This window comes from Staurois parvus, unplaced genomic scaffold, assembly GCF_062004578.1.
Source record: "Staurois parvus isolate SC_StPar_1 unplaced genomic scaffold, SC_StPar_1.0 ptg000636l, whole genome shotgun sequence".
Classification (NCBI taxonomy): domain Eukaryota; kingdom Metazoa; phylum Chordata; class Amphibia; order Anura; family Ranidae; genus Staurois; species Staurois parvus.
The window spans coordinates 11,509,728-11,532,727 of NW_028318432.1; the positions used below are offsets into that span (position 1 = coordinate 11,509,728).

A 23,000-nucleotide genomic window follows, 5' to 3' on the forward strand; every position below is an offset into this window, starting at 1 on the left:
CTATTCCTGTTGGGAAGAAGGACAAGCTAATGCAAGTATGAAATGTAGGCAATTAGGACGTGGACATTCTGCAGCATCCTTTCTGCCACAACTGAACCTCACGATATTCTAACAGGTAAAACTTTGACACTTCCAGATACTGCTGAAGCTTTCCCACCCCTTCTTACCTCCTGCACATTCCCATAGCCCAGAAACGATGCCCATCATAGTGATAAGGTCAATAGGATTGCATTGGGCTGAGCAGAGTGTTTTGAGACTACCCAGATGTGTTGGAGCTTTGCCTGCCCAAATGGTCCAATGTTCTTCTATGGCAGAAGGTTGCAGGTACGTGCAACTTCAGGTACCTGCACTTCATACCTGCACCAGTTTCACCCTTACCCCAAGTGAGAGATTCTCTTTTTCTCTTAGAGAGCGGTGTGTTCATCTACTGGACACCAATCAGTGTCTACCTCACAGGTTCTAACCTGCCCTATCAATGAGACAGGGAGAAGCTAATTTGGTGCCAAGAGAGCTTCACAGTCAGACACATCACAAATAAAAGGTTATTATATATATTTTGTGCCTCAAAAAAACTTGGGCCACCTGATATGTCTCACCTTAGACCAGGGGTCCTCAAACTACGGCCCGCGGGCCACATGCGGCCCGCCGGCAGGGGCGGGACAGGAAGGGACACTAAGTACAGGGGCAGGCAGGGGGATGCTGTACCTTGCCTGGCTCCGGTCCCAGTTCCATGATGATCCAGTCCAGGAAGTGCTGCTCCTTCATTCACTCCGGCCACTCCCTCACTCCTGCCGCTCGGCTCTGCCTCCTCACCGGTGATTGGGCGCCAGAACTGTAGCTCAGGAAAGGCACACAGGCGGCCAATCACCTGCGAGGAGGCGGAGCCGACAGGCCCCGCGAACATCGAGTGAGAGAGAGGCCATAGTGAAAAAGGACAGCTGACAGGTAAGTGTGCTGTGCTGATGGTGCTGCTGCAACCAGGTATGCTGGCTGCTGGAGCAGGGGTCAGCAAGTTATGTGTCATTGGTGTCAGTGGGAGGAATAGTGGCCCATCATTGGTGTCACTGATACTAATGATGGGGCACTATTCCTCCACTGACACCAATGATGGGGCACTATTCCACCCTTCACTGACTCCAATGATGGGGCACTATTCCTCCCTGCCACTGACACCAACGATGGGGCACTATTCCACCCCCCACTGACACCAACGATGGGGCACTATTCCACCCCCCACTGACACCAACGATGGGGCACTATTCCACCCCCCACTGACACCAATGATGGGACACTATCCCCCTCACTGACACCAATGTTGGGACACTATCCCCCCCACTGACACTAATGACGGGGCACTATTCCCCTCCACTGACACAGTGACGTAATAGTCCTCCCACTGACACCAAAGATGGGGCACTATTCTTCCCACTGACACCAATGATGGGACACTATTCCTCCCACTGACACCAATGATGGGGCACTATTCCCCCCCACTGACACCATATAGTCCAGCCCTCCAACGGTCTGAGGGACAGTGAACTGGCCCCGTTTAAAAAGTTTGAGGACCCCTGGATCAGACCATAAGTGAGTATGAAACCTCAACATAATACAGAGCTGCATATCGATCTTCACAGTCACCAAGTCGCTGAGGTGATCCTTAGTAAGGAGCACAGCAATTTTGGTGAAAACTTACAATTTTCTTTACTCAAGCTATAGTTTGCAATATAAGCAAATATACAAAGCATCCCCTACACCACCTAATGCCAGACTGATCTGCGTGCTAAAAGAAAATCGGTAGTGTATGGCCAACTTTAAAGAGGGCACTCAGGTGGTTAATCACCACCCACAATCCAACCCAGTAATTTCAGTATCCTAACAAAGATTGATAGAAAACAAGTTAACACCATCTTGGACAACATAGTTTTGCCAGAGCAGTAAGTAAATCTCTCCTACCAAGATGAACCCTGTGCCAGAGCATCGACTGTGCTTCTTGATTTCCTTTCAGGATTTCAAACACATAAAAAAATGCAATTAGAAAGCAGCAGAAAGTATGAGCAAAATTACTCTGCTTTGATGCCAGGCTTTGTAACTGCAGATTTTGGCACGGGCAGCTGTTACACAAGAAAATTTAGTGTGAAAAAGGATACCCTTCCAAAACAACTCAGCAGCCTTTACATAATCTTCAATGCAATCTCTGTGCTCTGAGAGACTCCCTGCCACTATGCATCCTGGGTTCTGTTTGCCACTGTGGTGCCTGCTGAATACTGGAGGAATCTGGATTCGTAACAGAACTCCAAATCTGAAGTTCAAATTGGGGATAATGTTTTTTATCTGATTCTTGGATACACAGAAGACCTTCTGATAGAAACTATACGATGCAATCACGGTTCAATTGCCCTCCGGTACCTAAGAGGCCTTGCAAACCATAACCAGGAACGTTTGGCTTGGCCAATCATTCCTGTTCATATATTTAGAGAGGAACATTTGGCTTGGCCAATCATTCCTGTTCATATATTTAAAGAGAAGTGCTGGAAGATGCTGAAACATATTACCTTACAGGAAGCAACAGTAAAAAAAAAGGACTTTTAACCTAGCCAAATGATTGTTGCCCAGACAGTGGCTGGCTGGTGGGTCCTCCCAAGGATTATGACTAAAGCCCATACACGATTCAAACGTCTTCCAATTCCCACTGAATTAGCCAAGACGAGGTGACAAAGAGGTGTTCTTTAGTACCAAGGCCTCATACACACTGGACATTTTTAACCCTGCTTTTCGGGGCACCTGGTGTTTTTTATTCTGCCTCTAAACACCCCTGCATGTTAGCCTATCCAAGTACACATAGGTGTTTGGAGGCAGAAAAAAACCCATTGCCCGTGCCTCCAGGAGCAGTGGCATTTTGGCAGAAAGCGTTTGACGCATGTAAACACATCTAGAAGAGCGTTAAAGCTAGGCGCGTTTAGCCTGAATTCGTTTCGATAGCCAGAATAAATTATTTTTATGGCCAATGAAATGAACTAACTCCTAAGCGTTTGATGCACCTAAACGCTTGCCAAAACACCACTGCCAGAAGAAAAGGCGTCTAAGAGAGATGGCCAAAGCATCCAGTGGGCATCAGGCCTGACACCTCCTGTCCTAAGGAAACATCACTGCCCTCCATGGATGCTGAAAATACATTACATCTAAGGTCTGGTATGCTGCTACATAGTACATTTTTGTTCCTGGAGTCACTTAGGTACACCAAGTCAAAGTGACACTAAATATCCTTATTCTCCAAAAAATCGTTCATACACATCCACTACTTAATGGCCCTGTAATCTATTTCTCAATAAATTGTTACTTAATGTTTTTCTGCCTCCTTGTACAGGCTTCTGTGAGCTCCTGATCCTCTCCTTTAGGAAGAAGCAGTCATGTGTCCTTTGCACACTACAAATCCCACAGTCTACAGTCTGTAGTCTACATAGGGGGTAGCTACATTCCTGCATACAGTAGGACCATGGAGAGTGAATGTAGCCACCCTTCAAAAAGACGTCAGATCCCAGCAGCAAAGAAAAGGGATTCTGAGATATGGAGGAGGCTGAAAGCAATAGAAGGCAGTTTGAGTTAAGAATACATGCTTCCATAGATTGATCCTTTTTTTAACCATAGTTTAGTGTCATTTAATTCACTTCTGGACCACCTGCAATGTACTGTGAATGGGCGGCACATACAGGTACAGAGACGTATCTGTATGTCGCTGGCCTCTTCTGGGTACAGGACGCAGAATGTACACAGCAGGAGTTTGTCAGCAGGTCACAGCCAATGATTAATGGCCAGGACCAACTGATTGGCTGTGTCCAATCACAGTCCAAAGCCCTGTGTTGACAATCAACACAAGGTTCTGTAAATAGGGAGCAGTCTCTTTGTTTCCTTGTTTGGTCTCCCTGCAAAGCAGAGAGAAGGAACAAAGAAGTATTTTGTAAAAAGCACCACATAATACACACATTACACTTCTTAGGCACACACCTAACCCCTTGATTACCCCAAGATGTTAACCCCTTCCCAGCCAGTCTCATTAGAACAGTGACAGTGTAAAGCTTTATCACCGATCACTGCATTAGTGTTACTGATGATGTCAGTTAGTGTCAGATTGCCATCCGTACTATCTCACAGTCCCACTATAACGCGCTGATCACCGACATTAGTTTTATAATTAATTAATAAATAAATAAAAATTCAAGTATATATATCATAGTTTGTAGACGCTGTAACTTTCACGCAAACCAATCAATTTCTTTACCAAAGCCACGTAATACATTTTGGCCTAAATTTATGACATTTGATTGTTATTTATTTATTTTATATATGTTTTATAGCATAAAGTAAAACATTTATTTTTTTTAATTTTCGGCCTTTTTTGTTTATATAATAAAATAATTAAAAACCCACTGGTGATCAAATACCACCAAAAAATTATATACATTTAGTTTGGGTAGAGCGTTGTATGACTGTGCAACTACCAGCAAAAGTAGCACAGGCTAAATAGGGAAAAAATGGCCTGGTCATGAAGGGGGTAACTTTCCGAAGGTGAGGTGGTTAAGCTTTACCTAAATTAATTCTTAATTGGTTGACTAAGTAACTATTGACCTCATTAAAATGGCAGTCTTCTTTATGTAGTTGCCATACCCGCACACATTTTACAGTTTAGAGCTACAAGCAAACACCACAGCGCAGAAGCAATTTCAACTAAAATATCACAAAAATCAGACTATTTTACAGCTGAGACATGCTCTTAAATAACCCCATTCACCCTCCTGCACATATGCTGCTATTAATGTGCTGTATAGTGCATTCAGGAGGAATAAAACAATCATTTGAGGCCCAGGGCTACATTCATATTACAGGGACATTGCAATTTGTACCCAGAAAAGTGTCATTTCTATTGTGCACGCCAAAACACATAGCCTGGAAGTGAGCAGGCAAATGGATTGCTTTAAGGCCAAATAAATGAGCTACATTAATTCTTCAGGCCGTCCGTCGGGAAAGTGCTGGGATTATAGGAGACGCCAGCAAATATTCTGCTTTTCGGTTATGTTTAATATCAGCCTGTAGAAAATAATACAAATTTTCTCCAAATGGTTGGAAAATACATAAAGACATATTCAAAATACAATTTTATAAGTCATTAAGGCATATTGCTGCTCATATTTCTGTTGCTAGTTGGTGCTGATGCCATGTCACTGTCTACAGAACCAGGCTTACCCAATGGAAGTATAATGGCAAACCAGCTACCCTCTGACCTATTAAAGAACATATTACTTTTAAAGCCTAACTCCACTCAGACAAAATCTTTTTTTTTATTTTATATGTTTTAAATTTAATATTTCATATATAAAAAATACATATATATTCATAACAATGAAACACATTCCCTTCAGATTTTACAGGTACCACTCAGGGCTAAGTAAAAAAAAAAAAAGTTTCAACTGAGACCATTACCCCTGCTTCACATGGCTGAGACTTGAGGTGTGACATGCGATTTTCAAATCGCACCTGACATCACATATATTGTATTTCTATGACACTGTCTTAATAGGTGCGATTTCAAGTAGCTAAATCTGAAGAATAGTTCCCGCATTACTTTTTCACCACTTCATTGTGATTTAACTCTCATAGACTATAAGGCAAATGGCACTGAAATTGCCCCTGTGTCTATATCAGCACTACTTTAAATGGGACCAAATCGCACCACTTTGAAATCACATTCGGTGTGAACTAAAGGCTAATGTTGCAGGTTGATATATTATTGTTGTCTTTACACTCTCTACTTCATTCCATGTGGCATGCCCACTACCATTGCCTAAATGCATGATCATTTACATATTTATATCATAACCATGTAATCATTCTATATACAACATAGTTTTGGAAAATGGTGAATTGACATCCCTTTTCTGAAGAATTTTGAAGATTTAATCCCTTTCTTCAGGATGGAACGGTAAAGTCATATACAATTCCGTAGTGCCCTACATATCAATGTCGCAACCAAAGCGGCTTTAAAAACCAATCCCCGGGTGGACACGGGGGCAACTGCGAATGCCAGCTGGCATTTTCCCACAGAAATGGCACATACCCCCCATAGTTACCCCCGTATAACTTAAGTGATTGAAACAGAGAAGTGGATTCATGAGGTCGGATGTTTCTAGTCTCAAAATTGTTAATGCAATTAAATTATACCGGGGTATAGCCCAATGATTATCGAGGGTATACGCCATTTCCCAGGGAGTGGTATTTAAAGCAGTTTTGGCTGTGATATAGACCTATAGAATAGGCAATGACTTTACCGTTCCATCCGAAAGAAGCAGATTAAATCTGTGAAATGTGTTGGAGAAGGAATGCCAATTCACCGCTATGTATATAGAATGATTCCATATTTATAATATAAAAATGTAAAGGAGCATGCATTTAGACCAGTGGTCTCCAAACTGTGACCAGGGGGTCGGATGTGGCCCTTTGGTTGCTTTTATCCAGCTCTTGGGGCACTATTTTATCCACTGACTCCAATGGACATAATTGATGGGACATCATTCCTGCCACTGACACCAACAATGGGGCACAAATCCTTCCATTTACACAAATGATAGTCTACAATTCCACCCAATATTATGGGGCACTATTCCTCCCAATCATATCAATGATGGGGCAATATTTCTCTCACTGACACCTACAATGGGCACAATTACTCCCAAAAACACAAACGATATGGCAAAATTCCTTACACTGTCAGCAGCAGTTAGGCACTATTCCATCCACTGACACCTACAGTGGGGCACAACTCCTCTCACTGACACTAGTGCTGGGATACAATTCTTTCAAATGACACCAATCACGGGCACCATTCCTCTAATTAACACCAACGTGGAGCACTGGTCCTCCCATTATCACCAATGACAGGCTACTATTCCACCCACTGACATCAATGATGGGGCACAATTCCTCCCAATGACACCAACAATGGGGCACAATTCCTTCCATTGACACCAAATGATAGGGCACTATTCTTCCCACTGACACCAATGATGGGGAACTATTCCTTACACTGACACCAATGATGGGGAACTATTCCTTCCACCGACACCAATGATGGGGAACTATTCCTTCCACTGACACTAACAATGGGGTACTATTCCTCCCTAATTCCAAAGATTAGGCATTGATTAATCGTGAAAAGCCAGAACATTTTCTTCTCTGACTTCTCACAGTCCAGCCTCCATAAAGTCTGAAAAACTATTAACTGGCCCTTTGTTTAGAAAGTTTGGGAGACCCATGATTTAGACAATGGTAGTGGGCATGCCACATGAGATGAAGTATAGAGTGCAAGGTCAACGACATATCAACTTGTAACTTTTTAGAGTCTTGTTTAGAATCTTCTATATCAGGAATCATACAAATATAGTGAAAAAAAGTGTGTGTGTGTGTGTGTGTGTGTGTGTGTGTGTGTGTGTGTGTGTGTGTGTGTGTGTGTGTGTGTGTGTGTGTGTGTGTGTGCGCGTGCGCGTGCGTGTCAGGGGGTGGTAACTGTAAAGTTCTAAGGGAATGTGGGCTTAGATTATTATTAAATACCTTGTCTTAATATGTGCAATTATTTTAGTAAATATAAACTGCTAAATACCTTTTCTTATCAGCAGTATATACCAGTCTTGTGATTTCTATCAGTGCACAACCAAGCGCGTTAAAGCTTGTAGAAAGAGTTTATACTTTGCTCTAGGAGGATGCAGAACCCCTGATCTCTGTCTTGACAGTGCTGATTGGCCCTGTGCTGATCACATGCACTCTCCCAAGAAAAGAAAAAACCTCTCTAGCAAGACACACCAAACTGAGCATGTGCAGAGTGACTCCACACATATATCTTATCAGCAGATAAGGAGGACACTGGAAGAAGAACAGGATCAGAGAAGTCAGGATCATACAGCCTTTTTACACAATGCAGATGATTAACCCCTTAGGTTCCACAGTGAGTATAATAGGCATGCTTTACTGCATATACAGACTGATTTTTACTGTTGTGGGTTTAGTAACACTTTAAGTTGTTATGCTAGCCATACAATGCAGGGCGAATGAGAGAAAATTTATAAATTCCTCCATCTATGATTAAAGTGATACTAAACACATACACTGTTTACATTATCCCTTCTCTTTCTGTATATGGTTGATGGCACTGTAATTATTTTAATTAAAAAAAAAGCGAAATACCCTTTTTGCTAATGGATCTACAGCTATCACATGATCCAGCTCTTTCCCAGCCTGTCTGTTGCGAAAGAGTGGAAGGAGAAGCTTCTAGCCCTCTGCTGCTGTTCACACCATCAATATTAAAAAAACAGCCTTTGGGATACAGAATACAAATAAATATTTAATATCAATAAACTTTTTTAAATCATCATACAATTATATTATTGCAATTAAATCTTTATTATTTTTGGCAATCCCATGATGTGGGTGTATTTCTGCCGATCTCAGGCTGCATCATGTTCCTCCAGCTCGTGTCTTAGAATAACAGGGAGGTGAAGCTTCCACCAAACTACATGTAATATCCCTTCCCCATACTGTTTAGCTGGCTAGGGGACATGAAAGAGGAGGGAGGGAGTGGGCTTTCATTTACCACTGTGTATACGCCCACATGTGTGACTCTATAGTCACATGGGCTGCTCATATGTGATCAGGGATGGAATCCTCAGCATAGAAACACACTGAAAACTGAGCACGTGCACTAACTGCCAACAGCAGCTCTGCAGAATCCCCAGCTGCAGTGGGGACATGGACAGGAGGAACAGTGAACAGCAGGATCAACCAAGTTTTTTTTTTCCTTTTTTTTTTTTTTTTTTTTTTTACAGAACACATAAAACAAATACCATAGTGACTGAATGAGTATGGTCAGCACGTAATACAGCATTTGATAGTTTTTAATAATATGGGTTTAACAACACTTTAACAGCTGAGGACACCATATTACAACAGTCAGTATTCTCAAGGAAAGGGTAACTATTCTCAAAAATCCACTTTAAATGAAAACGCTACTTGTAACCCTATTCATATTATTCACCCTCATACATATTCTAAAATGATTTTGCTGTAATATTTTGACAATTCTAATTTTAACAGTGCCTGTACATTTTTACAGGGAAATGGGGACAAGCGGAAATATTTAAAGGAAACTAAAAAAAATGAATAATGTTGAATAACATAGCAGAGTACTATATTTATCGAATATATGTCACACAGCAGTAGAATTGAAGATCATAGAAGTCATTATATCACCCATTCATTCCCTCGAGTAGTAAAAGATATATGATAAGGACAGTACTATCACTGACAAATCGTGACCTCAGGAACACTGGCATGACACCAAAGTTGTCCCATGGATGACAACTCTGGACATCTGGAAGGACTATTATTAACCAGTTATTTTGGGTCGCTATGCTTTAGAGCTTTACAACTGTGCTTAAGAAATAGATGGCAAGACTTGAAAATGGATTCAAATCCTACATTCACAAGCACCAGGAGACTGCTGCCAACGTTGAGGAGTTGATGAAAATAGCGACCAATAGGCAAGACTTTGCTGGTGCCAGCTACTCTTGGGTATCTTAAGGAGTGAGAAGAATTCCCAAGATTCCAAGAGGGATAATGCATGCACGCATACAGACGCTCGACATTTCTACAAGGTAACAGAGCCAGGCTGGAAAATGTACAAATATCTGTGCTAGTATTTCAGAAACTTTACGCTTAAGTCATAAAGTCTCATTGGTGCAGACCAAGCAAAAATCCAAATGTACTGTATATTTCTGGGTAACGAATGACATCCATATTGAAGAACAAGTCTACTCAAAAAAGATTTCCCAGTTTTAGGAAAAGTGGGACGGGGTTTAATCTTTCATTGATGCCAGCAAACAAACCTTCTCATTTGCCTTAATGAAAGTTCTAAATATATTCAATGATACTGCGTTTCTTTGACCTGCTTCCTCCACAAATAATTAGTGGTGCACCGAAATGAAAATTCTAGTGCTGAAACCAAAACTTTAAAATGCACTTGGCAGAAAACCGAAACCGAAATGCGCAGTTTTTAAAAATTAATATATATTTTTTGATAAAAATACACTGATTAAAAAAACAGAAAAAAAAATACACCCCAATTTGTAAAATATGAAACAGGATGTTACAGCGAGTAGATACCCAACATGTCACGCTTTAAAATTGCGCACGCTCGTGAAATGGCGAGTGTCAGACACCGCCCGGCGGGATCTCTAGTGATCCACAGAACGGGATTCCCCAGGACGCGGAGTCTAAGTCCCTGTCTGCCTTTTCACCAGAGCCCCTGATGGTGGGGATGGACTTGGTGCAAGACTGAAACCAGGTCGCGACCCCTGAGTTCACCCAACTATGGTAGAGGGGTCCTGCCAAGGGTATGTGCCGGGGGTGAGCCTGATGTGAAGAGGCTGACAAGTCCAGGTCCAGAGCGGGATGGATGGATGACAGTCAGGAATGAGCGTAGTCAGACTAGCCGGGTCGGTAACGGTGGAGGCAGATAGGTACCAAGCAGTAGACAGAGAGCAGCCGGGTCACGAGCCAAGGTTCAGCAACAGGGGGCCAATAGTAATATAACAACAGGCAGAAGAGTAGTCAGGGACGAGCCGGGGGTCAGAGCAGAAGGTCAACACAAATCAGGACAAGCAGGGTCGGCAATAGGAACACTTCAGAAACACAGGTACAGGAACTAGACCTTGCGGCGACCTGATCACCGCCTGGCCAGTTTAAATAGTGCGCCCTGCATCGCCATTGGTGCCAGGTGCACGAGTGCGCGGCTGCAATTGCCGCTGCGGACGTCCAGGTCCTGGTGCCTGCACATTGGTGCGCCTAGGCAATCTGCGCATGCGCAGACCTGTGCGCCGCGACGAGACTCGCAGTCCCTGACAGCGTGAAACTGAGGTACTTAAAAATCTCCATGGGTGATGCTTTAAAAAGTTCTACAGGTTAGCAGTGTAAAGTTACAGAGGAGGTCTAGTGCGAGAATTATTGCTCTTACTCGGACGTTCGTGGCGATAACTCACATATGTGGTTTGAACACCATTTACATATGTGGGCATGGCCTACGTATGCGTTCACCACTACGTGCGAGCACAGGGGGGGGGGGGGCACTTTGAATTTGTTTTTAAAAATTTATTTAATGCTTTTTTTTTTTTTGCACTGTTCCTTTCAAAAAAAATATAATCACTTTTATTCTTATCGCAAGGAATGCCTGCATCCCTTGTGATAGAACTAATTAGTGACAGGTCCTCTTTATGGAGATATATGGGGTCAATAGGACCCCACATCTCTCCTCTGCAATGTAAAGCATTGTATCAAAAAAAAGAGCATTGATCTAGTGCTTAAAAAAAAAAAAAAAAAAAAAATGTCCGGAACGGGAAGTGACATCGCTTCAGTGCTCCAAAGGCATAGAGAGTGGCGACCATCTTTCCTTCACTCATCTCTATGCCCAACATTGGGATCAATGGTTTCTCAGGCAAGGCTGAGAACTACCAAGTGGTGGCTGGTGGCGGTAACTACCGGCGGTGATGGCAGTGAGGGGTGGGCGGCGGCGAGGGGCAGGGTTTTTTGGCACCTGTATCTGTGGGTTTTTTTTTCATTTCGGCCAACGGACGAAAGGAGTGTTTTCGACAGAAACGTTTTGGTCACCGAAATTTCGGTGCATCCCTACTAATAATGGCTAAATTGTCAATCACACATGATGAATAACTTCTAGGTTCATGTTAAAGAGGAACTTAACTATAGAAGGTGTACCAAAAAAAGGCAAACAGAAAGCAATTGACTGGTCTGTGGTCTCCCTGCAGCTGATCTTTACTCTGTTACTGACATAACCCTGCCTTGCTCTGCACTGTGTCTCTGCGGAGGTGGGCATCTTGGTAGAGGCAGGGCTTTCCCTCCTCATGCTAGAGCCACTAGCATTGAGATGAGCGAGCAACACAGTAGTGGCATCATTAATTCTCACTTGAAATCCTCTGGAGACTAGCAGCAAGAGGTAGCAATGCCTTGGATCTCACACTGCAGATATACAGGAGTTGGACAAAAATATGGAAACACTACATGATTTGCAGGTGTGGAAGTGCGGACATCTTTCACATTGTAAGAGAAAGTGATGTAACATTCTTTTGCTTCTGCTGTGTGATGAGACACCTAGCTAACAAGTGGGAATCCTCACTTTCATTCATTCGCAGCAAGTGATACGGAATCATGTCAGAGCTTACTGAACTTCAAAAGAGGGCAAATTATTGGTGCCAGCTTAGCTGGTGCCTCAGTGAATGAAGATGGCAATTTATTTGCAGTGTCGCAAGGGGAAGGGCCAGTAAATATGTCATTTATTGGCCCCTGCCTTTTCTGAGTGAACACAGCGAGGGATCGGTATTGATCCCTCACTGTGTTCATTCATAACTGAAGCACAGTAAACTGTGTCTATATTGTAAAAAAAAATAAAACAAAACTGTAAAAAAAAAAATTAAAAAACATAAATAGGCGTTTGATAGAGTGGACTGGGGCTTTATGATGGATAACTTGGAAGGGTTGGGGATTGGAGAGAGAATGCGAGAATGGATAGGTAAACTATATAAGGAGCCCACCGCAATCATCACGGTAAATGGGGAGAGGTCGGAATCCATTGGGATGTCCAATGGAACAAGGCAAGGATGTCCATTGTCCCCCTTGCTGTATGTATTGACACTGGAACCCCTGCTATCAATAATAAGAAATAGTGGAGCGGTAAAGGGAATCCAGATAGAAAATATAGAACAAAGTAGCGGCCTTTGCGGACGACCTACTGTTTTATGTAGGCAACCCCCGAATAACATTACCAAATATAATGAAGATTCTGAAGGAATATGGGGAACTATCTAATCTAAAAATTAATCCAACAAAAACTGAGATTTTGAACATTAATATACCAAAGAGCGAAAAAGAAAGGCTACAAAAAGAATTCCCCTTTATTTGGAGAGAAAAAGATATAAAATACCTAGGCATAAAACTCGCTACCTCATATAAACAACTGTATAGATTAAACTATATCTCTCTGATAAATGAGATTAAGGACGAACTAAAAAGATTAGAAGGAGGAAATCCATCATGGTTAGGACGTATGAACCTAATTAAAATGGTAATTATACCTAAAATACTCTATAGATTTCAAATGATCCCGATCAAACTCCCAGAGGTGTTTTTTAAGATAATGAGAAAAATGTTAACAAGATATATATGGAGGAATAAAAAACCAAGAGTATCATATGCAACACTAAGTAGGACTAAAGAGAAAGGGGGGATGGGACTACCTGATGTCAAGAGATACTACAAAGCAGTAATGTTAGCAAGAATTTATGATTGGACTTTTAATCATAAGGGGAAAAGTTGGGTAAAAATAGAGAATGATCTGAGTGGAATTAATTTGAGCAAGATGATATGGGTTCCAGCACATTATAGAAGAACCAAACAGGGCACAAGCACCTACACTTTAATTGTCTTAAGGATATGGGACAACTTACATAAACACATGAAATGGGAATTCAACTCTATATTAATGCCTCTTGCAAACACGGAATTCTTCCCTCCGGGAAAAGATGAGATATCAGGGAGATGGATTAAAAAGGAAGATATCCAATTGAGGGACGTATTGGTAGAGGGGGAATTGAGAACATTTAAAGAATTAAAAGAGATGGGAGGAGATATGTTTACTAAAATAGATGAGTGGAAATATCATCAATTAAAATGTTTTATAGGAACTCTCCCAAAACCCTTGAGATTAAAAAAGGAATGGAACATGTTTGAAAGGCTATTAGAAACACGTAGAGATGGGAAACACGGTGTTACAAAAATGTATAGAATACTCACAGAACTAGACACAGACACAAAGTTAATTTTTATAACAAATTGGGAAAGAGATATGGAGGTGGTGATAGATGAAAATCAACAGAATAAGATATTTAGACTAGTTCACGAGAATGTTAGCATGAGAGACATTGAGATTAACTATAAATGTTTGACACGATGGCATATTACATCGAGCACTGAGCACAGGATGAGGGGGGAGAGTTCAAATATGTGTTGGAGAGGATGCGGGTAAGAGGGCACGGTGTTTCACATATGGTGGCAATGTCCAAAAATTCAGGTTTATTGGAAGACAATAGTCAAATTAATAGAAAAAATAACTGGAAATGACATAGGATTAGACCCAACCATGTCTCCTACATAGTGTAGAGACAACAGTAAATAAATATAAGGAATCAGGCGTATGGTACTACTTGAGTGCTGCAAAAGGGTTGATCCCCAAGTATTGGCAGAAGGTAGAGATACCAACGGAGGAGGATTGGATCAATAGGGTAAACCAGATTAGCAGAATGGAAAAATCTTATCATATTCAGGAAGGTAGGATGAAAATATACTACTCACGATGGGAAAAATGGGAAAAATCGGGATTGAAAGAGAAATATAGAAAACTCTAATCTAGGAAGTTATTCGAAGTTACTGGGCCTAGAGAGATTGGAGATCTTGCAGAGGGGAGGGGGGGGGGGGGAAGGGGTGGGTTGGGAGGGAAGGGAATAGAAAAGAGGTAAATAGAAGGGACAGAGTAGAAATGTATGGATATTTATATGTATTGTGTCTCTTCTTATGGATTTTTGTAATAATATGAAAAATTAATAAATATTTAAATAAAAAAAAACAAAAAAAAAAAACATAAATAAGTAAAAAAAACTAATAACACGGTCCACTGCCCTACTGACACCAACCTCTGCTCTACTGACAGAGTCCTCTGCCCTACTGACACCATCTACTGCTCGACTGACACCGTCAACTGCCCCACTGACACCGTCCACTGTCCCACTGACATCGTCCACTGCCCCACTGACACCGTCCACTTAGGTAGGCTAAGTTCATGTTTTTACAGTGTTATTTGGTTTATTATTCTAAGCATATTTACACATACTTTTGTTTTATTTCACCATGCCCCTTTAAGCTCTTCCCACTGTTAACACATATTGGCCACACCATCTGTTCACCACAGCATACTACGTGTGCTGTACTACTACTTTCCTTGGGGCACCCAAAGGTGTCCCAGGTCTCTTGCAATCCTATAGTGCATACTACAAAACAAATGTTGAGCGCAGCTAAGGTGTTTGGGTTTGGCTTGAAGAACAAGTGGCAACCCTAGCCGGTGCGCTAGTAAAAAAAAAAAGAAAAAAAAAAGCAGCAGTGCTTTATGCGGCAATTTCTAGCTGCACCTTTGTGGCAGATTAGGAGGGGCACCGCTGCTACAAAAGAAGAGAGCCCAGAAGTGGGTCTTTAATAATTCACTTTTTCTTTCCCAGCGTCGACATTCCTAATCTGCACTGGAAGTGAGGCTTGAATTCGCCTCATTCAAACCTCACCTATACGTTGATAGTGCAGGCCTTCACGCTACATGTGCAGCATATCAGTATTACCAAAACTTTGAAATGACTTATATATTATTATTACCATCCTATGGCTTATTTATTTATTACATTAGAGCTTCTCTCTATGGGCAGAGGACTGGGGGTGTGTGGATGGAGAATTTCTCTCTCAGGTGCGGGGGTGGGGGACAGGGGAGGTGTTACTTTGCCCCAAGTGAAAGAAGGTCTAGCTTCGCTACTGAAGTCAGGTTTCAGTTGGTTTCCAAGAGCTAAGGTCACATTCACACCTGTGAGATTTTATGCTCTTTGGCAGTTGCGCAATAAAGCACATCAGGAAGACTCACATTATTTTCCATGAGTCCTGTTCACACCTATGCTTTGTGATGCAGTGGGACTGCAAAGAAAAAGGTGTATTTGCTTCTATTGACCCCACAGCCTTCAACAACAGCACATGAAATATGCAAACAAGCCCCCATCCCCTGGCAGCCGTTACTTTATTTTGCGTCATTGGCCAAAAGAAAAATTAATAATGTATAAAAATAAATAAAAATGCAGGTGTAAAAGGCGTTAAAATGCATAAAAAACAAACAACAAAACTGAGATTAAAAAATCATGAAAATGCAAATGAACAGTGTGAACCGAGCCGAAATTTCCTGCACATGGCCAACCAGGGTGTATGCTTCGAACACAGATAATGTGACTTAAGAGCATACATTTGTGCATGTGCTTTATGAAACCCATTGCCACAAAACTGTGTACAGTCACATCTTCTAATGCATCTCTATGGGTACCTATATGTGGTGGCTGCGGGTCCAGGGACAGTAATTATGTAGGCACTGTACATTCACATACATACCTTGTACGAAAAAAAACATTTTTTGTGTGTCTTTATGCGACAGGGCAACCCATTCACTTGAATGTATGACAAGAGCCCCAAAAGAAGCTGATGCACCTTTCGGGCATTGAGCTTTGTGCGTTTTTCTTACCACACATTTTAAAACATTTGTCACACATTTGTTAGGCACATTTGGGGTGCCATTAACAATTAATGGTGCCACAAGTGCAATGCATGTATTTTGCTAGTTCCCAAAACAGACAGATGTGAATGGTGAATGGAGCCTATTGAACATCTGCTGTGTGTATACTTTAGAGGGCTACCAGCCTGCCAAGAATCTTCAGTAACAGAAAAAGAGATACAAGTTTAGTGAATTTTGAAAATTAATTTCTCCCCAGTGCCCATAGATGCAAAGAGTACCAAGGACTTTAAAGTGCCTTTACTGCCTATTTAGAATATGGAATTATTTTAGTATGCTTAGTCAGGACACAGGTTCACTTTAAAGCAAGTGGGCCAGATACGATTTCTCCTGCGCTCTAGGACCCAGACCAATGGCGAGTGGATGGAACCAAAACCAGAAAAAGCGACCACCAGTCCATGAAAGGTTGTGCAGCTCCAAACAAGGCTGGGGAAACTCAACCAATATTGCAAAGTGAAACAAAAATGAGAAGCTCTGATGAAGAAGGCATGGCCTTCGAAACGCGTCAGATGTACTGAGTGTCTACCCCCATGATGGGACTCCCGCTGGCTTCTTGTCTCTGAAGTGCCTTGGAGGACTTACATGCCTGATTTTATTCACTGTTTGTGAGTGCCATTCTTTTATTAATACATTTTGGTTACTGAGGTAATGCGCAAGGTTGGTGCGCTTCTCGTTTTTGTTTCACTTCACTTTAAAGCAACCCAACCTCTGTCCATTGTAGCAAAGACCCAATACAAATTAAATATATTAGATTCCTTACCTGAGTCTCTTTACAGTAAAGTTGATGTGTGCTGGGTATGGAAAGACTACAAGGAATCATCAGATATTCTTAATCTGAACCTAGAAAACAAATTTAAAATATTATGGAATTTCAATTAGGAAAATAATCAAATACTTTGTTACATTAGTAATAAAAATGTATTAAAAGGTGATGTTTAACCAAAAATTAAATAGTGGTTTTGAAACAATGATAATATCAGAAAATAATTACAACAGAGATCATAAAGTGATTTCAAGGGTTCCTCCGAGTTAAACACCTTGAGAAAGGCTGACTTAGCCCATCGCAACTAAACACAATTTTTGCTGTGTTTCCATGGTAACAGCCAAGCAGTAAAGCAGCAGGCATGGCGAGAGAAAGCGCACATACATTTCAAACATACATTCATTAAAACTTGGTATTATTACCAGAAGCAAGTGCAGCATTTACTGTACCTCCTCTACAAAACTGCTTCACAGCAACTGTTTATCTAAAGAACACCGCAAAGCATTATTTATATCTAAACTGCACCCCTTACAAACTCCCACTGGAATTTCCGAGGAACAACCAACACTATACTTAGTAGTAATAATCCACATTCAAATGGCCTTGTTCTGTAATGCGGAAGATAGTTGACCACTCATACAAGTGGCTGTTCCCAACACTCATTTGAACTGAGCGAGTTACCGCATAAGTGTCGAAAAACCTTCAGCATTACAGATCAAGCCCAGATGAATGTGTCCAACTACTACAGTGCCATCGTCTCATTCCTATTAATGAGGAGGAGATCCAGTAGATCTGTAGACCCAGGCTGCTGCATTCCCTCCCTTTTTGATTTGAAGATCACTGAACCAAGTGTGCATGCAGCCTGGCCAACTCCATCAACCACGAACAGGGGCTTTTCAGCCTGTAGATGTCAGCAGGTGAGTGGTGGAGACATCAATGGTGGCTTTCAAACTAGTGAGCTTGGAACACTGGGCAGCGGCACTGCAATGTGACTAGACTAGGAGGATGGAGGCCCTTCTGGATCTGTTATGGGAGTACCTGTACCCTCCTATCAGAGACCCTGACTTTGTATATAGCTAGTATGCTTTATAGTTTGCCTCAAGTTCTGTCCTGCTACTTTAGCTGAACAGTTTGGTCTGCATTTAAATGTAAAGAAAACGATGTATAATAATATGCGAGATAAAAAAAATGACGGATATACTGAACGCTGCCATTTCACATACTAATTGTCTACAGAACCACCTTACAAGTATTTATGTCACACTGGACCTTTGTTCCTTTCAGTGTTGCATTATGCATAAAGGTAGTCGTTAAAACTATATTAAAAAGTTAAATATGAAAAATGATAACTTGCAACTTCATTCTGTTCAGCATCAGTGACGCAAATTAACGTTAAAAGGGCAACCGTACCAGCAAAGAATACCATGGCATATATAAATCAAATAGTTCCTTGGTGTTTGAGCATAACATTTTCTCTTGTTGTTCTGTGGGATTGAAAATGTAATTATTTCTAGGTAATTGCAAGAATAAATCTGAACTGCAGGTTTCCTGGCACTTTAAAAAATTTGTTTGGTCCAACTTGGAGCAAATAAATGGCTCGATGCCAGAATGGCCTAGCTGCTACATAGTCTGTAATATATTGTAGTATCTTGTGCTATGTACAGTAAGCCTCATTGTCTTCCAGCAGTATTACAAGACACTGCTGCTGGATATAAAGAGAGAGGGGGTCTTGGCGCATTTCCACTACTCAGGAGAAGCCTTGTATCCTTTTTCAATGAATACAAGGCTTCCTCTTATTGGCCGAGGTGAGGATTGTGACGTCATCCACATGCCTCTCCACCTCCAAAGGACTCCTTGCATTCACTGAATAAATATAAGGCTTCTTGTGAATGGCTGAGATGTGCTAAGACTGACACACTATATTTTTTGCAGCAGAGGGGAAAGGGCTCGTACTGTTGTCTGAATTGTATTTAGAGTGAACAGCAGCCAGTCCATTTTGCCATGCCTATCATTTGTTTAGTCCAAGTTGGACCATACAAATTATTTAGAGTGGTGGCAAACCTGGAGTTCTGGTTTAGGCTACCGTGATTTATAGTATACACATTAGAGCAGCCTTTCACAAACTTTTTACCAAAAAGAAACTCTTGAAATCTCAGGGAGCTCCTGTTCAAATACATTCATCAGAGACCAGTGGGAAGAATGTCCCTTACATTGGTGGACATTGGAAAAAACACCCACCCCCCCTTACAGTGGTGGCCAGGATGCCACCCTTACAGACTGTTATAAAGATAATTGGTGTCATTCCATTGGTTCTGCTAAGTAGTGTTGGATGCGGAACCATGCAGGCACAATCAGTTGGGAGGATCAACCAGACACAGTTCAAGGAGCCCTTAGCAAGCTCTGGAAGAACCTTTCGGTTCTACAGTATCCCGGTTGAGGTTAAGAATGCCTGTTTTAGAAGTAATTAAACTCTAGTAACACATAGATAGACAAACCAAGGATAAATTTAGGCGTCAACCAGCAAAACCATAATAGAAGTGCGTCCTCAGGTCACAGACTCCAACTCCACACATAATGCCTGATGATGCACAAAACCATTTTGTTCCGCAATGTTCTTATTAATGTATAATTTATTCTCACATGGAAAAAACAACATAAGTATAGCTGTAACCATCTGCCAATGGAGAAAACTGGGTCTAATATAAAGCACATCAACAGCTACAGTGGGGCAAAAAAGTATTTAGTCAGCCACCAATTGTGCAAGTTCTCCCACTTAGAAAGATGAGAGAGGCCTGTAATTGGCATCATAGGTAGACCTCAACTATGAGAGACAAAATGAGAAAAAAAATCCAGGCAATCACATTGGCTGATTTGGAAATAATTTATTTGCAAATTATGGTGGAAAATAAGTATTTGGTCACCTACAAACAAGCAAGATTTCTGGCTCTCACAGACCTGTACCTTCTTCTTTAAGAGGCTCCTCTGTCCTTCACTCATTACCTGTATCAATGGCACCTGTTTGAACTTGTTATCAGTATAAAAGACACCTGTCCACAACCTCAAACAGTCACACTCCACACTCCACTATGGTGAAGACCAAAAAGCTGTCAAAGGACACCATATACAAAATTGTAGACCTGCACCAGGCTGGGAAGACTGAATCTGCAATAGGCAAGCAGCTTGGTGTGAACAAATCAACTGTGGGAGCAATAATTAGAAAATGGAAGACATACAAGACCACTGATAATCTCCCTCGTTCTGGGGCTCCACGCAAGATCTCACCCCGTGGGGTCAAAATGATCATAAGGACGGTAAGCAAAAATCCCAGGACCACACGGGGGGACCTAGTAAATGACCTGCAGAGAGCTGGGACCAACGTAACAAAGGCTACCATCAGTAACACACTACGCCGCCAGGGACTCAGATCCTGCAGTGCCAGACGTGCCCCCCTGCTCAAGCCAGTACATGTCCGGAACCGTCTGAAGTTTGCTAGAGAGCATTTGGATGATCCGGAAGAGGATTGGGAGAATGTCATATGGTCAGATGAAACCAAAATAGAACTGTTTGGCAGAAACACAACTCGTCGTGTTTGGAGGAGAGAGAATGCTGAGTTGCATCCAAAGAACACCATACCTACTGTGAAGCATGGGGGTGGCAACATCATGCTTTGGGGCTGTTTCTCCGCAAAGGGACCAGGACGACTGATCCATGTACAGGACAGAATGAATGGGGCCATGTATCGTGAGATTTTGAGTGCAAACCTCCTTCCATCAGCAAGGGCATTGAAGATGAAACGTGGCTGGGTCTTCCAACATGACAATGATCCCAAACATACCGCCCGGGCAACGAAGGAGTGGCTTCGTAAGAAGCATTTCAAGGTCCTGGAGTGGCCTAGCCAGTCTCCAGATCTCAACCCCATAGAAAACCTTGGAGGGAGTTGAAAGTCCGTGTTGCCCAGCAACAGCCCCAAAACATCACTGCTCTAGAGGAGATCTGCATGGAGGAATGGGCCAACATACCAGCAACAGTGTGTGCCAACCTTGTGAAGACTTACAGGAAACGTTTGACCTCTGTCATTGCCAACAAAGGATATATAACAAAGTATTGAGATGAACTTTTGATATTGACCAAATACTTATTTTCCACCATAATTTGCAAATAAATTCTTTCCAAATCAGCCAATGTGATTGTCTGGATTTGTTTTCTCATTTTGTCTCTCATAGTTGAGGTCTACCTATGATGCCAATTACAGGCCTCTCTCATCTTTTTAAAGTGGGAGAACTTGCACAATTGGTGGCTGACTAAATACTTTTTTGCCCCATTGTATGTCCATGTCCTGTCACTGATGTGTTTTGGGGTTCTACTAGCTTCCTAAAGCAAGTGTGGGATACACATGAAAATGCACACATAAGCACACACATACATTCTGAGGTCTAAGACCTGCACTTGCGCAGTGCTGAAAGCACAAACTGAAAGTTATTTAATTCAGTTTCCATATTCTCCAAACTCACCGATTTATCCATCTCTCCATGCTTTATACTGTTGAGAAATCAGTTTGAGAAACATCCCCTAGCATTTTTAGCTGCAGCCATCTTGAGAAAGGTCAGATGATCCATGGAGCATTTACTTACTTGAATCCATCTGGCCTTAGCTCAGGCAAGCCCCTCCTCCCCTCCTACAGATACAAGAAAAAAAATGTCCATGAAGACTCCTGGGAAGTAGGACATCATTCTAGCGTATGCTACAAAGTAGGAAGCAACTGAAAAAATTAGTACAAAAAAAGGTTAAAACTAAAGTAAATGTACAGTATATTGTACATTCCTATCTATTTACTAAGGCTAGCAGTATAAGGGTTACAAATAGTTAAGTTGATTGAGAGAGTTAAGTCCTGCATTAATCTTCTGAACAGACATCATGAAGGTTATTGTGCTCACTGGTCCTAGCAACACCTCCCTCGGAGCCCACGATATCCCAAACACACTGTATCATGAGAGCAATCAGTAGCACAAAGTCATATGACAAGATGTTGCAGTCCTCCACAGGGGTAGTTGAAAAACTTTGAGGTCTTGTTCACACCAGGTGTGGTGCAGGAACATGCGCAAAAAAAAAAAATTAAAAAAAATCACACATTTTCCCGCCCTCATGAAAACAAGCCGTCTTCTCCAGGCGTGCATGGGTGAATTCTTATTAATTGTGTTCATGGCTACCAAAGCAAATGGTACTGCAGCACCATGCAGTTTGATGCGGTGCAGTTTTAAAAAGTGTGCCTGCACTACTTTTTGCGTGTTCCCACACATTCCACCAGACACTGAGATTAATGGCCTGCCCTAAATGCCCCTTATGGCGTGAACAAGTCCTTATTTCGATACAACTGCACTTTAGTAAATAGGCTTTCTGACTATTGCAGAGTTTCCATGTTAGAGTTATCAGGCCATTGACTGCCTTTGCTGGCTTAAAGCAGAACTCTGGTCAAAACCTTTTTTTCCCCCATGTAGTGGGGCTGTGCCCACACTGCATGGGTTACGTACCTGTTTTGTCCATGGGATCAGGGAAAGGCTGTACTTACCCATTGCTCCGATCCCCTGGAAAACCGTACTCCCAAACATCCAGCAGTGGACTGTTCCTGCTGTGCTCATGTCCAGACCTGGTATATGGGCATGATGATGTCAGGAACAGCCCATCCACAAGACTGCTGGCGTGCGGGAGGGACAGGAGCGGCGGGGACCGGTCTTGTGGATCAGCATATTAGGCAAATACAGTCAGGTC

At 42.0% G+C, this 23,000-nt stretch overlaps 1 protein-coding gene across 4 annotated transcripts in view; it reads right to left on the reverse strand.

Moving 5' to 3' along the window:
* Positions 1-23,000, reverse strand: part of MPP7 (MAGUK p55 scaffold protein 7) — a 525,083-nt gene that overhangs the window by 375,732 nt on the left and 126,351 nt on the right. For all 4 annotated transcript variants that reach the window (XM_089693824.1, XM_089693825.1, XM_089693827.1 and 1 more), the window contains one exon: positions 17,232-17,311. The gene's annotated coding sequence lies outside the window, so the exon portion shown is untranslated. The remainder of the gene's footprint in view (positions 1-17,231; positions 17,312-23,000) is intronic.